The sequence below is a fragment of the Anser brachyrhynchus genome, assembly GCF_964034855.1.
Source record: "Anser brachyrhynchus genome assembly, chromosome: 4".
Classification (NCBI taxonomy): Eukaryota; Metazoa; Chordata; class Aves; order Anseriformes; family Anatidae; genus Anser; species Anser brachyrhynchus.
In genome coordinates this window covers 64,951,742-64,968,781 of record NC_137698.1, presented here as the reverse complement: position 1 = coordinate 64,968,781, position 17,040 = coordinate 64,951,742, and positions in this window count along the sequence as shown.

Here is a 17,040-nt window from a genome sequence, read left to right as displayed (position 1 = left end):
TTATTTCCTAGGAGGAAGGGTCAACGGTATTTCTCCTCTAGGCAGCAGCATGGGTACCAGAGGATGTCATCCAGCTGCAGCAGGAAACCTCCTGTGCCATCTTGGCAAGGGTGTCGTCATCAGGAGGTGCATCACAGCTGCCTTTGAGGAAGAGGTGGAACAGTCTGCGCCTTCCAGGATATGGTGCGGAGCTGCGACATAGGAGGTAGAAGCTGTTCTGGCAGGCGTGTCTCGCCGTGAGCCTGAAGAAGCGCAGCTGATGGTCATGATGGGATGTTGTCTCTCACGGCGTGCTGATGGTGAAGCCAGCCCCTGCCTAGTTGATGCTGCAGCATAAGGAGTCCTATGCAGCTTCACGCACAGAAAAAATCATCTTGATGAAGATGGACCTCTGCGAGGCATTTGTCACTTGTAACTTGCAGGAATGGGAGGAGGGCAGCACCGTTAGCTGGCAGTGGTGCGACACAGGCAAAAGCACCCAGGCCTTTTTCACCATCTCTTGGACCCAGGAGGCGACTTTCTCCGTGTCTAGGTAGGACTGTGTGCAGAGCGTGCTTAGGAGACACGAGGCCTGATTCTTCCCCAGGTTGTCATCGGGATGGTGGAGGATGCACTTCATGTCCCCCAGCAGCCTCTCCCTGGAGCACTCGCACTTCTGTTCTACACGAACACCGGAGTGCCTCTTTGGCCGCTGCCCTGTGGGGTCCAAGTCGAGGAGGAAGGAGAACCCGGGAGGTGGATCCAGGAACACGTGCAGGCTGTAGAACAAGCCATCCTTCTGGACATTCCACCCGGTGCAGGTGTCGTTCATCCCCATGTCTAGGTGCAGCTGTGGCATGACAAAATTCTTGGAAAGCATTCGGCAGATGCAGAGGAGGTCTCCTACTAGCTCCTTGCACATGATGGTCAGTTCCTGCATGGGCCCAGGGGTGAGCTTTTCCAAAGGCATGAAAACACGCCGTGCACCACTGCGGTCTTCTAGCTCATTGTCCACTTCCCCCTCCTCATCACTGCTGGAGCTGAGCTCCTTTCCGCTTCTGGCAGACTTGGTCTTCCTTCGCCTGGCCAGCCAGCAGAGCCCGCAGAGCACGAGAAAGGCTCCAGCAATGGCCCAGATATGCCACTGCTGGAACACAGTGGAGAGCGTGGCTTCCTCGACAACCACCTTGCGCTCCATCTCGTCTAGCAGCTGAGCCATCTCCCGTCTCAGCTGCTCCTCACGCTGCCACATCTGCTCAAGCGTGGACATGTCAGCCTGTTCGTTGACATGCCCCACATACTGGCTTCCCAGCACAGACAGGGCAAAGACAATCCACTCGGCCACGGCCTGGAGGAGTGGGGAGAGAAAGGGGGTTAGTGGGTCTGTCTGGGAGGGATCTGGTGGCTGGGGGAGCGGGGCTGGTAAGAGGGGTGGGCTTGGAGGGGGCAAAAGCAGGGCTTGTGAGCACTGCGTGCCTGGGTGTTGGCAGGCTGGAAGGGGACACAGGCCCCGGGCAGAGACTCTCTGGGAGTCCCTTTAGCCTTGCTCCCAGCCCCTGTGGCAGCACCGTGCCCTGCCCGCGATGTGGCCCTGAGTGTCTGGGCCCCAGGTGCAGGCTCAGAACCACCCCCCCCCCCCCGACGCGAGCCGCGGCCCTTGCCCAGCCCAGCCTTCCCCCACACACCATATTCACCGACCGCCCAAGTCCAAATGAAGCGCGCTGCCTGGCGCTCGCTCCCTTGAGGACAGCTCTCCATTGTGACATGTCCTCTGACATGTGACAGGCGTCAGAGCCGTGTCACAGACGCCCCACCGCCCAGCTGACGCACGGCTGCCTTGGACACCAAGGCCCCGGCACACCAAACCTACTAACCCAAGAGCAGTGAGCTCCCAGGGGCTCCGAACCCCCTCCAAACTGCTCTGAAAAATAAAAAAGGAGACTCACAAGCCTGCTCCTTCCCTCTTCTCCTCTTGGGTGACTTCTGCCGAGGCAGGGCTGAGTCCTACATGGCCTGCTAACCAAGAAAATGCACCTTTTGGCTGTGCGTCCACCCCTAGTCGTACAAAAGGCAAGCCGTAAAGACTGTTAGCGACCAGCAGTGTTAGGGCCCTTGAAGCTCCCATACCAGTTGCCTAGACAGGATGGTGGGCACTCGTTTGAGCGTGACAGAATAGTTCCGTTGGAACGGACCCACAACGATCACCCAGTCCAACTGCCCGACCACTTCAGGGCTAATGAAGAGAGAAGGCATATGAATGAGGGCAGTCTCCAAAGGCTTCTTGAACACTGACAGGCATGGGCACCTGGCCTGATGGCTGCCGGTGGGTCCCACGTGTCCCAAAGAGGGAAAAGGACTCTAGTCCAGGAGCTGGCAAGGGTCCTTGGGAGGGCTTTAAACTAGGTATGAAGGGGGATGAGGGGGAAATGAGGCTCAATGGAGATGAGCCTGGGGGAGCAGTCCCAGGGTTGAGGGTGAGGGCAATGATGTGACTCAAGTGCATCTACACCAATGCACGCAGCATGCGCAACAAACAGGAGGAGCTGGAAGCCATTGTGCGGCAGGCAAACAATGAGGTATTGGATGGGCAGCAAAGGTTCTCCTTTCTTTCCATCCTGATTCTTACTAATCCAAGGCATCAGAATCACAGAATGGCTGAGGTTGGCAGGGACCTCTGGAGGTCGTGAAGTCCAACCCATCTGCTCAAGCCGGGCCACCGCCTGAAGGTTGCCCTGGATCGTGTCCAGATGGCTTTTGAATATCTTGAGAGATGGAGACTCTACAACCACTCTGGACCACATGTGCCAGAGAATATGCACCCGTGGAGTAAAAAAAAGTGCTTTCTTGTGTTCAGGTGGAATTTCAAGGTTTTTATTTGGTCCTATTGCTGTGAGTGTGCACTACAGAGAAAAGCTTTTCTGCCTTGTCTCTCTGTTCCCTCCCATCAGGTATTTATACACAAAGACATCTTTGTTGAAAAGAGAAGCAGTCTAGAAAACTGGAAAAGAAAGAGAAGAGGGGGAGAGGGGAAGCGTTCTGTTTTGGTACATATCACCTCCAAATGGTGCCCTGATTCTGCTGCAGCTGAGCAGGTAGCAACCTATGCCTACTTTCCCCAATAAAGTGTATTGCATAGACATTCAGGAAGAGAGCTAATTTATTGTCGTCTTTGCAAAGCTGAAGGTCCCCCAGGGAACTGACTCTCTCACACAGGCTGGCCAGTCACTGTCCAGGAGGTGACAGGGTGCTCTGTGGTAAGCCCGCTTGCAATGACTTCTTGGTGTGGGTTGGGTGAGATTCCCCAGACTCTGCTTTTGCTGAATTCCTCTAATCCACCTTGCCCACAGTCCAGAACACATGCACGATTCCTCCACGACTGTTCCCAGGTGTGAGGATCCATTCCCACTGTCTTCTTCATGTGCAGAGTACTTAGTTCTCCCCAGAGAGTCTCTGGGCTGAGCAGATTCTTTGCCCCAGTGCCTGAAATCGTCACCCAGGCCAAACCAGTGCAAGGGAAATGGAGTGGGAAAGTCATTTTTGTATCTGCTGTTGTCTTCATTTCCTGCTGCACAGGAAGGATGGTCCAGAAGACGACATTGCTACTGCTGGGGGGTTTCATTTCTCACATTCGCTCCTTTTCATCCCCAATGGATGAGGTCAATGTCCGCTGCCAGCTGTGAACCCCACAAACACAGCGCTTTGCATGAAGACCTCTGTTGATGTCCGTAGGTTGACAACACTTTGAGCCGGTCTTGTAGCTCCTGGAACTTGTGCAGCGCCTGGTCTTGGGCAGCTGGTTCCAGCACCAGGCACTGCGAGAGGTTGAGCAGGATGGTTGCTCAGAAGACCGAGGGTAAGACAACGTCCTCGGTCACCCTTTTATTTCCTAGGAGGAAGGGTCAACGGTATTTCTCCTCTAGGCAGCAGCATGGGTACCAGAGGATGTCATCCAGCTGCAGCAGGAAACCTCCTGTGCCATCTTGGCAAGGGTGTCGTCATCAGGAGGTGCATCACAGCTGCCTTTGAGGAAGAGGTGGAACAGTCTGCGCCTTCCAGGATATGGTGCGGAGCTGCGACATAGGAGGTAGAAGCTGTTCTGGCAGGCGTGTCTCGCCGTGAGCCTGAAGAAGCGCAGCTGATGGTCATGATGGGATGTTGTCTCTCACGGCGTGCTGATGGTGAAGCCAGCCCCTGCCTAGTTGATGCTGCAGCATAAGGAGTCCTATGCAGCTTCACGCACAGAAAAAATCATCTTGATGAAGATGGACCTCTGCGAGGCATTTGTCACTTGTAACTTGCAGGAATGGGAGGAGGGCAGCACCGTTAGCTGGCAGTGGTGCGACACAGGCAAAAGCACCCAGGCCTTTTTCACCATCTCTTGGACCCAGGAGGCGACTTTCTCCGTGTCTAGGTAGGACTGTGTGCAGAGCGTGCTTAGGAGACACGAGGCCTGATTCTTCCCCAGGTTGTCATCGGGATGGTGGAGGATGCACTTCATGTCCCCCAGCAGCCTCTCCCTGGAGCACTCGCACTTCTGTTCTACACGAACACCGGAGTGCCTCTTTGGCCGCTGCCCTGTGGGGTCCAAGTCGAGGAGGAAGGAGAACCCGGGAGGTGGATCCAGGAACACGTGCAGGCTGTAGAACAAGCCATCCTTCTGGACATTCCACCCGGTGCAGGTGTCGTTCATCCCCATGTCTAGGTGCAGCTGTGGCATGACAAAATTCTTGGAAAGCATTCGGCAGATGCAGAGGAGGTCTCCTACTAGCTCCTTGCACATGATGGTCAGTTCCTGCATGGGCCCAGGGGTGAGCTTTTCCAAAGGCATGAAAACACGCCGTGCACCACTGCGGTCTTCTAGCTCATTGTCCACTTCCCCCTCCTCATCACTGCTGGAGCTGAGCTCCTTTCCGCTTCTGGCAGACTTGGTCTTCCTTCGCCTGGCCAGCCAGCAGAGCCCGCAGAGCACGAGAAAGGCTCCAGCAATGGCCCAGATATGCCACTGCTGGAACACAGTGGAGAGCGTGGCTTCCTCGACAACCACCTTGTGCTCCATCTCGTCTAGCAGCTGAGCCATCTCCCGTCTCAGCTGCTCCTCACGCTGCCACATCTGCTCAAGCGTGGACATGTCAGCCTGTTCGTTGACATGCCCCACATACTGGCTTCCCAGCACAGACAGGGCAAAGACAATCCACTCGGCCACGGCCTGGAGGAGTGGGGAGAGAAAGGGGGTTAGTGGGTCTGTCTGGGAGGGGTCTGGTGGCTGGGGGAGCGGGGCTGGTAAGAGGGGTGGGCTTGGAGGGGGCAAAAGCAGGGCTTGTGAGCACTGCGTGCCTGGGTGTTGGCAGGCTGGAAGGGGACACAGGCCCCGGGCAGAGACTCTCTGGGAGTCCCTTTAGCCTTGCTCCCAGCCCCTGTGGCAGCACCGTGCCCTGCCCGCGATGTGGCCCTGAGTGTCTGGGCCCCAGGTGCAGGCTCAGAACCACCCCCCCCCCCCCGACGCGAGCCGCGGCCCTTGCCCAGCCCAGCCTTCCCCCACACACCATATTCACCGACCGCCCAAGTCCAAATGAAGCGCGCTGCCTGGCGCTCGCTCCCTTGAGGACAGCTCTCCATTGTGACATGTCCTCTGACATGTGACAGGCGTCAGAGCCGTGTCACAGACGCCCCACCGCCCAGCTGACGCACGGCTGCCTTGGGCACCAAGGCCCCGGCACACCAAACCTACTAACCCAAGAGCAGTGAGCTCCCAGGGGCAGATATCCCCTCCGAACTTTCATTTAATTGAAGTTTTGGGGAGGTGTCCATGACTTACACAGAGTGTGGTAAATTTTTCTGAACCCGGTGGCCCTACTCCACATTGCCTTTACGCCAGTAGCTTTTAGGGGCCATAAAACAGAGGCTGTTCTGCCCTTGCTTCTCATTAAATCTGCCCCGGTAGCAGCAAGCACCTTGCAGTAACCCTGGCCTGGAGGGATTCACCACTGCAACGGATCAGGCAACATCTGGCTTTTACCTGTACCTGGTGTGATCTCTTCAGCTGCTTGTGAGATACAGCTTTGGAGGTATGGGGGGAAAGCAGTACTTTGCACAAGAACAGTCTATCAGCAGCCAGAGGACTACCTCCTGAAAAATTGAATCTCCAGTCATAAAATTAAGACCTTTTAATTGGAATACAGTAACCCAGCATGCTCCATAGGTCTTTCTGTGTTTCTTAATGGGATGATCCTCCATCTGAAAGCAGCTCCTTGGGGAGAAGCAGTAATAGCAAGGGATGAAACTGATGATTGTAACAGTGTCCTTTGAAGCAAGTTTGCAAGTACCAGGGCATCTGGGTGGGCTCTCCAGAAAGGCCAGAGAAAGAAATACAAGAACTGGTGATGCTAAAATACTATGCATAAATCTAATCTTTGCTAACATACTTGCAAGTACAAGGTCATTTTATGTCCATTCAAATGTCCAAGAAAAAACTCAGCCTTTGGCACTTCTTCCCAGAAAGCCAGTAGGAACCCTGCTGGCTTACTGGGATTGTCCCTTTTACAGCAGGATCACAAGCTGGCTTTGCAGCATGGTTTCTCTGAGCTGACTGTGAGTGTTTGTGTTTTCCTGAAACTTTCCATCTACTTCACATACACAGTGGGTCCTTCCTTCCACAAGTGAACACATCTGGACTGTACATTTAAAGCCCTTGTGTAAAGTCTACTACTCGAACTAGCTAACAGTGTAAATCTTAATATGATCAGTCAAACAAATATTTTTTAAAGCTTTTCTGTATAATGTGACCTAGGAAAAGTGCATTAGCCAAGTAAATAACCATTTGTTGTTGGTGGTGGTGGTGTTTTTTTTTTCTTTCTTTTTTTTTTTTTTTCCCCATTAACAGTGAGTGATTTCTCTGTAAGTGACCTACAGTACTGCTTTCTGGGAATAAAGTAGTATTGATGAAGAGAAGAGAATCTAAAATAAATATGTAATTTTTTCTTTCCAGGAAACTTAGAAACAAAACCAGAGCACTTAGGTGTCTCTCTTTTTATATCCTTTAGAGTGACATGCATTTGTTGCTTTGTCTTCCTTTATCTCCAGGTCAGAGGAATCATGCTGTACATTATAACTGCAACACTGTTTTCATTTTTCTCAACATCTATGCATAAGCTATGCCTTTAAAAAAGATAAATTCATCTTGTGGCTGCCTGCTTTGTGGCATGTTATATAATTTGATGTATATTTATTTATGTCTTTCCATTGCAGAGAATGACAGTTTTTACCAAAAGAAAACAAGGCATTCATTCTCATTTGTTTAGGGTTCCTATCTTTTATCTTTTATAATCAAGGTTGGCCTATGATAGACTGTGCCTGAAGTTTTTCATACAATTATGCTTTTCTGATGTGCAGAGGTAAGTATGCAACCATTGTAAATTAATATTCAACAGATTTGTTAGCATGCAGACCTTTGCAAGATAATCAAGAGAGCACTTACAAAGTATTGCAATAATAAATTTCTTACAACAGAAGTTCCTTAGCAGATTTTATCTATGTCATTTCAGTGATAAATTCTTCTGACTTCTTAACCTTTAACTACAGTTACACGTTTACCTTTGGTTGTGAGAAATAAAAGGAACTGATAAGAATTTTCTGAAATTGACTTGATTTATCTGGAGGTCACTGAGTCTATGACAATGAACAAAACAAAAAAACATCAACAACAAAAAAAGCCCCTAATATTTACCATGAGGTTAGAAATTATGTAAAACAGTTAGTAAAATGATTAGATCCTATAATGGGAATTCTCCAAGTTCTTACTTCAAGTTCTTTCAAGGTGTTAAGCCAAAGGTCTAAATCTAACCTTCTTAAGACATATTATCCTCTGTTCACTCTTTATTCAGATACGATTTTAGTCTAGAAGACAGATTAAATGTGAGATTCACCTCACATATTCTTTACTTTCTAAAATTAAGGTATATACATCAAAACACTCATCAAGGCTGTCTTTATAATTAATATAGAAAAACTATTCTAAATGAAAACTTATTTTATATGCCTTAAATAGCTGTCTTAAAATGGAATGAACCATATCTAAAGTTGCTTAACTGTCGTGTTTACTGTGGCTTGGTAGTGACAGAACCACAGGGTCAGTTTTGGCATTAATTTCTAGCTACAGGCTTTGTCCAGAAAAAGAAGAATTTTTTCTATTTACTTGGATGCTGTGTCTTCAAAGCAGTTTCTGCCCAGGGATATCCTTGGCAGCTAAGCTTAGACCTACCTAGATCTTTGAAGATAAGAGAATTGCGTACCTAAATGCTATTGAGAAAGCATTGTTCTACTTGCGTCTTTGCAAAGTATAACTTGTAACAGTATTTATTCCCTTCTTCCCACCTGAAACTGAAGTTTGTTAGAGACATAAATAGAAACTGTTAATTTTTATTAGAAAATTAAACAATGTCAAGGAATATTTTAGCCCTGATGTCAAGTGATGTTGTCTGGTCTTGAGCTTAAGATTAAACTCTTCCTCACAAACACAGTGGCAAAGTGCCTGTTGGAAGAGGTCCTTGGTTTCTGTTAATACCCAACCTTTGCTGAGAATTACTTGAGAGACTGCTGTTTGGCTCTGTCCACTCTAGAGGTGGATCAAACAGCAAGGAAAATCACATTTTCATGTCAATAACACTCACTTTCATTTTTTATTTTACTAATATAGTTGTGGAGATAGAGGAGACAGATTCTTTAATAAGAGTAGCTAGATTTTACTTGTCTTGGCATGTAGAGCTCTGTGTACCTCTTATCTGTAAAGTAAAATTCTGAGAAACGTCACCTAAATGATATAGACATTTATGAAACTGTTTCTTCAGTCTTTACTGTGGCCCCAGGAACATAGCTTATAGTGCTCTGCAGTCTGTAGAATTTTCTACTGTACAATGTGAAAAGCATCTGTAAAATGGGAAAAATAAGAAGAAAGGCGTACAGTGTCATTGCTTCCATTTCTCCAGGATGGTGATGCACTAATGATGGAGATAGAGAAGACAGTAGAAAAGCAAGTAGGAAACTGTAGTATTTTCTAGGCCTGCGCACTTCTTTAACTTATAAGATCCTCCGAGTGAAGAAGAGCTGGACTACAGCCATTATAGTGCTTTCAGTGATGATGTTAGAAGGATATACAGCTGCCAAGACATTATTGAAATTATCTAGATTATGCATACCAAACTGAGTTGAGCTAATGTGAAATGAATACCTTTTAGTCTTTGCTCTTTCCCACTAAATGTATATATCAGCAAACTTCGGGCTGGGAGATAGGTTAATGAGATGCTTTCCTTGGGGGGTGGGAGGGGGGGGAGGGAAGGTCATTTGAAACCATGGTGGCTATTTGTTAAAGATGCTAGAAGAAAACAATGCATGTGAAGGGAAGTGCAGTAGGGACAAGTTCATATCTTTTCCTTCCTCAGGAGATATTTAAGAAACCCAAGGCTGATAAGAATATGGGCATGTCTGAAGTTGTTTAGTGGCTCTTACTGGATTTTTCAATGTTTTACTCTGAATGAATCTGAAATGTAGTAAGAATTTGTTTGCAATCAAAACCAACAAGAAGTCCTGCCAACAGACTGAGCTGCTTCAAACAAACAGCACCAGTTTATAGGTTCATAAATATTGGGTGCAGTGCTTTGAAAACTGTATTGAGCATTCCCAAATGCCATGGTGGCAGATGAACAAAGATTAAAAGAGTAATGGGGGAAAAAAGTCCAGATGCCTGTGTTTGTGGGGAAGAACCTCTCAAGCAGCAAAACTAAAAGACAATCTAAGCTTAGTTTATGTATAGTAGTTTGAAGAATATATACACTTTACCCCACACCTGATTTTCTTTTGTTCTGGGAGAATGAGGTGACTCTTAATAATAAAGCTCCTTAGAGCTCATAAAACAGAGGAGACAGCCTCCACATTAGGGTGTCACTAAGTATTTATCCCAAGAATGAATAAATTTTTCACAAGCTCGGTGTTTATTTTCTGTCTGGTTAATAACATAGGCAATATGCCTTTTGTTGGCTGTGTAGCAGAGCTGAAAAAAGCAGTTTGTAAATGAAGGCACAATTCAAGGTAGGAGTAGTAGAGGAATGGTTGGACTGTGCCTATTGTGTAGTATTGCTTTAGCGGACTATACTTTTATGACTGCTGATGTCACTTTGGAGTTTTTTTTTCTTTTTTTTTTTTCTGGATTGATATTTGAGATAGTAGATTTGGATATCAGAAACCTAGGAAGAGCCTTCTTTCTGTATCATGATCATGCTGAATTATAGTTATCTGGCTACTTCCATATCTAACAGCTTTCATAATTTTTGTAGATAGAAATTTTACGAGTTCATCTAAGAAAAGCTTAGAACTTGGAGAGGATTTGTTCTTGGTTGCTGTGAAGTAACTACAACTCCATGCGATAATTTTCACTGGTTTTATTTTCTGTGATTCACTGTAGTTTACATTCTCAATATGAATGCGTCTTTCTTCAATGAAACACTTTGGTCACATTTAAAATGGAAGAAGGGAAGGCACAGAGGATTATCATAAACTGAGAATGTAAAGTCTTTGGGATGTAGTTTTGTTTGGAGTAAGGTCAATTTTAAGATGAGGTGTATATTGGCTTGTAATAGAAGGTTGAGCTCAGGTTGGAGTGAAAGGATTTAGTTGAATTTGGATGGGTTTTCCTAATAGTTCTCAGTATGTGTATATTTTTTATTTTTTATTTATTTTATTTGCATGGTAATAAAGCATGCCCAAATTTCATAGCCATTCTGGAACTAAGAGGTAGACTTCAGACCATGGCTTTCAGTTAAATTCCTATCAATCCTCAAATCTGAATAACCTCACATCTTAAGTCTGTACTTGCAAATAGTTGTTTCTTTTGTAGGTACATTTTCTTAAAATTACATTTAGAAGGGACAGTGTATACATTTGTCGACATGTATGGTATTATTCTATTTGCGTCATTTGTTTTTTTTGGGAATCAACATAGTATCCTGATACACTGGGAATGGTGATCAAATGGCTTTAGAGACAGAGTGTCTGAGGAAGGGTGAGTTAGAAGCTGCTGTTTTGCAGAGACAATGGAAGTTCCTCTCTGAATTACTTCCCCTGTTAGTTCTCCAGTCTGGTGAGATTCGTGAGTGTCATAAAATGAACTGTGCTACACTGAGAGTGCCTTCACTGCGGCTATTCAGTATGAATAAAGGCAAGTGACTGATTCTGTGTAACTCACACGCAATTATAGCAGTGAAGGTGAGAGTGGGACTGTAAATAATCGAAGTAAATGTGAAGGCAGAATGCTCTTGAGCTTTTCTCACCTAACAACACAGAAGTGAAGGGCAAGGGTAAAGCAGTTTGCACTAGTTGAGGAAACGTATTAACTTATTCATTGAGAAGCAAAAGCAAGTGAAAGGGCACCTTCCACATCAGTATTTGAAGCAGGTTGTAATAGCATTTTTAATGAGGATGAGGCATAGGCAGAAAGAAGGGTTCATCTTTCTAGAGAAATGATCACACAGGATTGCCTGGCTCATCACATAGTGCAACAGCAGTCCATCAGGTAGGAGGTAGACTTGTGTGACACCTTTCAGAGATGCAGACACTGGAGCCAGGCATAGCTCTTTGCACTACATTGCATGTCACTTCCTCCCGTTAATGAGTTGATCTTAGTAGGAGATAATGTTTGCCCATCTAAAGTAGGACTGCTATTTTGGGCAACATTTAGAGCCTAACTTGGGTCAGGCAGTTGTGTCCTAATCCAGCCTGTCTGCTCTAATGTGGTCCTGCCAATGTCTTCCAGTGTGATACAAGAGAGTCTTGGCATCCTATTTGAGCTCCAAGCTGTCTGTAAAATGTGGACAATATAATTTACTGTATAGTCAATCATTCCTGTTGTTAAAATATTACCTAAATATTGTTAATGGCTGTATATGTAGCAAAAGAATGAATTAAAATGATCTCCTGAAAAGTACCAGCTCCCATTCTGGCAGTGGCTTCAAATCTCACTATTGTGAATCTCTGTTTGAAAATCTTTGTTTGGATTCTTGTGTGTCAGATTTGAGCAAGGGTCAGACTTTGGCTCAGAAGCTCAGTATTGCCACATGCATAAATAAGAAAGGATGTTAGAAGAGTAGAATGGGAGAATACAAATTGAGAAGATAACTATCAATACATCTCATCATATTCATAGTTCAGAGTTTACTAAGTTGTAGCAGCTCACTCACTAGTGGCCTTTGAGGCAGTTACAGATATCTCAAAACAAAACAACAACAACAAAACCACCATATTGCTTAATGAGTATTTTCAAGGAACAAAAGATAATATTCACATTGATCTGTGAGAAATTTGCTGTGGCCTGTAACGAATTCTGAAATGTGGCAATAACCTGCTGCAGAGCTGGCCCCTTATTTAAAAGTTCTGGTCTTCTGCAGACAGTCCTGCAAACGATGGACTGGAATGTGAAATAATTAGGGGGGTGAACATTATGGAAGTAATGTACTTAAAATGAAATTTCTTCCAAACATAAAACAGTTAAGGTTTTCCCTGAAGTGCAAATATTTTCATCCCTTTATTGTTTTCTTCCCATCTGATTTAAATGTGGAGAATTTAATTATGTATTCAAAAGCCCAATTCTTAAATATTTTGTTAAGACTAGATACCTGGCTCCAGTAGTATCGTTAATTAAATGCATTATTAAGAAGTGTCCAGGGAATCTTTTGGATTGGCAAAGTCAAAATAATCTAAAAAAGAAAAGGACAAAGTAAAGAGCTTGCATTATATGAGAATTTGAATTCTGCATTTTAATGTTTTGCTTGTAAATTGACTGAAAATATTTCCAATCTAAAGATATATTGATATATATATATATATGTATTTATTTTATATATAAGTTTTATAAAATAGTGTGGGGATTGCTTGCTCCCTCAGCTAGGGAAATGTGTAGAACAGTGAAGAGTGCAATTCAGTACTCCACAGAGATGGTCTGCTGTGAAGATAATCTTATGAGAAAAATTATCAGATCTTGTCTGGTTTGACAGCAAAATTAAGAATGAAAGGGGATATGAAAGGGGCAACAAACAGGAGGAGCTGGAAGCCATTGTGCAGCAGGCAAACTATGACCTAGTCGCCACCAGAGAAACAGGGTGGGACCACTCCCATGACTGGAGGCTACAAGCTCTTCAGAAGGGACAGGCAAGTATGGAGGGGTGGTGGCGTGGCTCTCTATATTACAGAATTGTCAGGAAAGGTGATGGAACAGGTCATCTTGAATGCAATGTATGCAGGACAACTGGGGGATCAGGCCCAGTCAGCATGGGTTCATGAAGGGCAAGTCCTGCCTGACTAACCTCATCTCCTTCTATGACCAGGTGACCCACCTAGTGGATGAGGAAAAGGCTGTTGATGTAGTCTACCTAGACTTCAACAAGGCCTCAAGTTGCACCAGGGGAGGCTTAGGTTGGAAATGAGGAGACATTTCTTCTCAGAAAGAGTAATCAGGCATTGGAACGGGTTGCCCAGGGAAGTGGTGGAGTCACCGTCCCTGGGGGTGTTTAAGGAGAGGTTGGACCTGGTGCTTAGGGACATGGTTTAGTGGGTGACATTGATAGCAGGTTGGACCAGATGATCTTGAAGGTCTTTTCCAACCTTAATAATGCTATGTTTCTATGATTAATATTTCAGGATTAGGAGAGGAAATGCAGGAAGGCAGATGAGTTACTTAAGGTAATGGGCAAATTTTTGCATTAAAACAAATGGGTATGAATGGTTGTGAAGGATTATTTAGTCTGGAAATATAAAGAAAGTTTGTAACAATCAGAGAAAGAAAATCCTTGAACTGGCTCCTAATGGGAACAATAGGGGCCAAAAATATCTAATTATTTTTGAAGATAGAAATTTATGAGATAGATTATAGGGTGTAGGTACTTAGGATCTGAGGGGATGGGCTTGGAGTATGAGTATATGACTTCTGATTCACTGTTTTTGTACAGTTATTATACTGCTGCAACTTTAAACGTTTGAGCTGGAAACAGAAGAACAGCAGGAACATCTGTGGCCTCTCAACAGGGCACCTGTGTTTAAATCATTAAACCACCTGTTTAAAAAGGTGTAACTAATACTATCCTAACTCATTACAGATAAGAATCTGGCCGTAGGTGTCACATTGGATTAATGAAATAAATTAAATAAAGAAATAAAGTAAATAGTTAAATAAATAATTATATCGATAAAATCAAAAAAGTGTTCATTTTGGAAACTTTAACGCGCAAAGCCCTCAGTGCAAGTAGTTCCCTGGCAACAAAGAATGTTCTTATATAGAGCAGCTTACACTGAGTGAGGATGCCAGATCTGGGCCAAAATCAATTAAAATCAGGGAAAGTAACAGTTGACTTTGTTATAAGAAAAATAACATTTTTCTTCTTTCTTCCTACTCCAGAAGAAAACCCGCTACTCGGAAATTAGTAGATATTTACCAGCCTTCTGCCTGATTTTCATTTGTTTGTTTCTCTCCCTACTTAAAGTTGAAGGCTTTCCTTTCAGAAAATAGTTCATAGGCTTGCATTTACGGAAAAAAAAAAAAAAAAAAAAGGAAAAAGAAAAAAAAAAGGGAGAAATAGAAGCTTTTCAACTTAGTTGCCTAGTGAGTAAATACATTGCACAGAATTTCTCTTTCGTCTTTCTACTTCTTTTGAGTTCTCTCTTTTTGAGTCGAAAACAAAACAAAACAAAACCACAAGAAAACATTCCACCAACATTTTTTGGCTGTGATCATAAGGATATGACTTTCTGGTCACTATTAGTGTGTGCGAGCAACATGACAGGAATTGTTCATGAGTGCTGAAAACCATCATACAGACATTTGACTTCATGGAATACCGTCTCATAAAGACATTTAAACTGTAGTACAAAACTCACTGAATCAAAGGTTCAGTCTTGCTCCTTGCTGGATTTTTAAGACATTGTTTTGGTTTAAAACTTTTGCACAAAACTCCTAACACCCTTTAAAAAAGTAAAAGCATCAGTACACATTTTAAATAACTGTGTAATTTCTTCTTTTCAAGTACTCTGTGGTAAAACACCTGCTCTTACTGAAATACCGTAGCACAACTTGTTCATTCCTGCTCAATTCTTTTTTTTTTTTTTTTTCCAGCTAACCTTATGCAACAACCAAGTATCTAACAAATAAGGTGGTTGTTTCAGGTTACAAGAATGAATTAAAACTTTTGCATTCTACCTGCACATCTGTCATTAATTTCAACTTTTCACTGATAGTTCGCATGTCACCGGAAGAGATTTGCTCAACTTGCCTTCCATGTAAGCTTACAGTTTACAGATACAGTACAGGTCAGGAATCACGGCCATTTATAGTTTCCTGCACACCTTAAGGAAATATAATGCAACATTGCTAAGGAGTGTTTGTTATGCAGTGAGCTTTCCAGCTTGCATTGAGTCAGATTAGCCTATACAGTTTCACTAGATTTAAATCTGGGTTTCTTGCATAATGAAAAAAAAAAATTGCTCAATGAAATAATCCAGTGGTGTATCCGTATATAAAGGTCCATGACCAAATTCATGTCTTATTTAATTCCACTGACATTTTTAGACTCACACCATGGATGAATTTTTATTGTTCAGTGTACCCTGTCACTATTTTCCGTATTAATATTAATGGAATTGCCATAGTATCTTGGTTTTTCTTCTAGCATTATAGCTATGCACTCAATGAATAAAATATAGCATTAACAAGATAAATAACTGAGATTGGCATGTGTATGTATCCAGTGTACACAGAAAATGTTGGCATTTCACTATAACTGCTTGGGGAAAGTTTTATAATATCTAAATAAGTAAAGTCAGGTTTTCGTTCTCTAATTGAGTTCCTGGCTTCTTATATAAAAACTTTTTTTTTTTTTTTAAAGTTTTAATCTTTACTAAAGTACAAACTTAAATCTGCAGATTTGAAGACATTTAGAATCCAAAATGGAAAGTCATGATAGCATTTATATATTAACCAATACATATTCTTTTTCTGGGGACAAAGCATGAAGAATTACCAGAGTGGTACTGATTTTTCTTTCTTTGACTTTAAACCAGTCTTCTGCTTTCTTGAAGTTAAATATACAGTTTTGGCAAAACTGTGGCACTTGTAATGTGAGCACTGCCAAGTAGTGTCTTTTATAGCTCAAGAGGGTGTGGAGAACAGGAAGGAAACTACCCAGTGTAGCATCTTCTCTTTGCCTCATCTCAAGGATTAGGGGTGAGCAATATGCTCAGCCCTGCCTTTTTTGAATCATTACCCGTGCTGATAACATTTTATACTCGTTGCACAGGAATAAATGGAAGGCAATGAATAATCTGGCCAGTTTCCTATAGGCTTTCCATCAATACTGGAGTCAGATGGACTAGACAGACCATACTTGTCTAATGGGAATTGTTCTTTCATGCCTGCACTATCACACTGTTGCCATTTCCATTCATAAGCTGGATAATGGCCTCTGCCTTTATTACTCTCCATTTCCTCCTAAACCACTTTTGAACTTTCATTTCTGAGGCCCACATGAACCAGTGTAGTTGCAGTAGTTTACTAGTGGCTGACAGCCACTTCGTCCAAAAGTCTCTGCAAGTATGGCCTACTACTGACACAAATTACACTGTATTATTGAAATACACTTATTAGCTTGAAAACCCTATTTTGGTACAAATTTTATCACTTGTTTGTTTTATTTTTCTTCTATGGAATTGATAAAAAGGTTGGCAAAAGACCAAGGTAGCTTATGAGCATAGGGAAGCTAATGTCATTTTTTGAATTGAGAAACACAAATGCTTTTATGTAGCCTTATTCATTACACCATCCTCCTTATGAAAAAGCTGTAATAGTACAGAATGATTTATCATGGAGAAACCAGTGTACTGTCATCTTTCTCCTAAGAGGATTCTGATGTGGTTTGTGCAATACTGCATTCAAAATCAAACTAACAGTATTTATTTTCCAGTATCTCATCTGATGATTGAATGAATAACCATCACATGAACTAAGGGCAATCTGCATGCTTTATAGGCAAC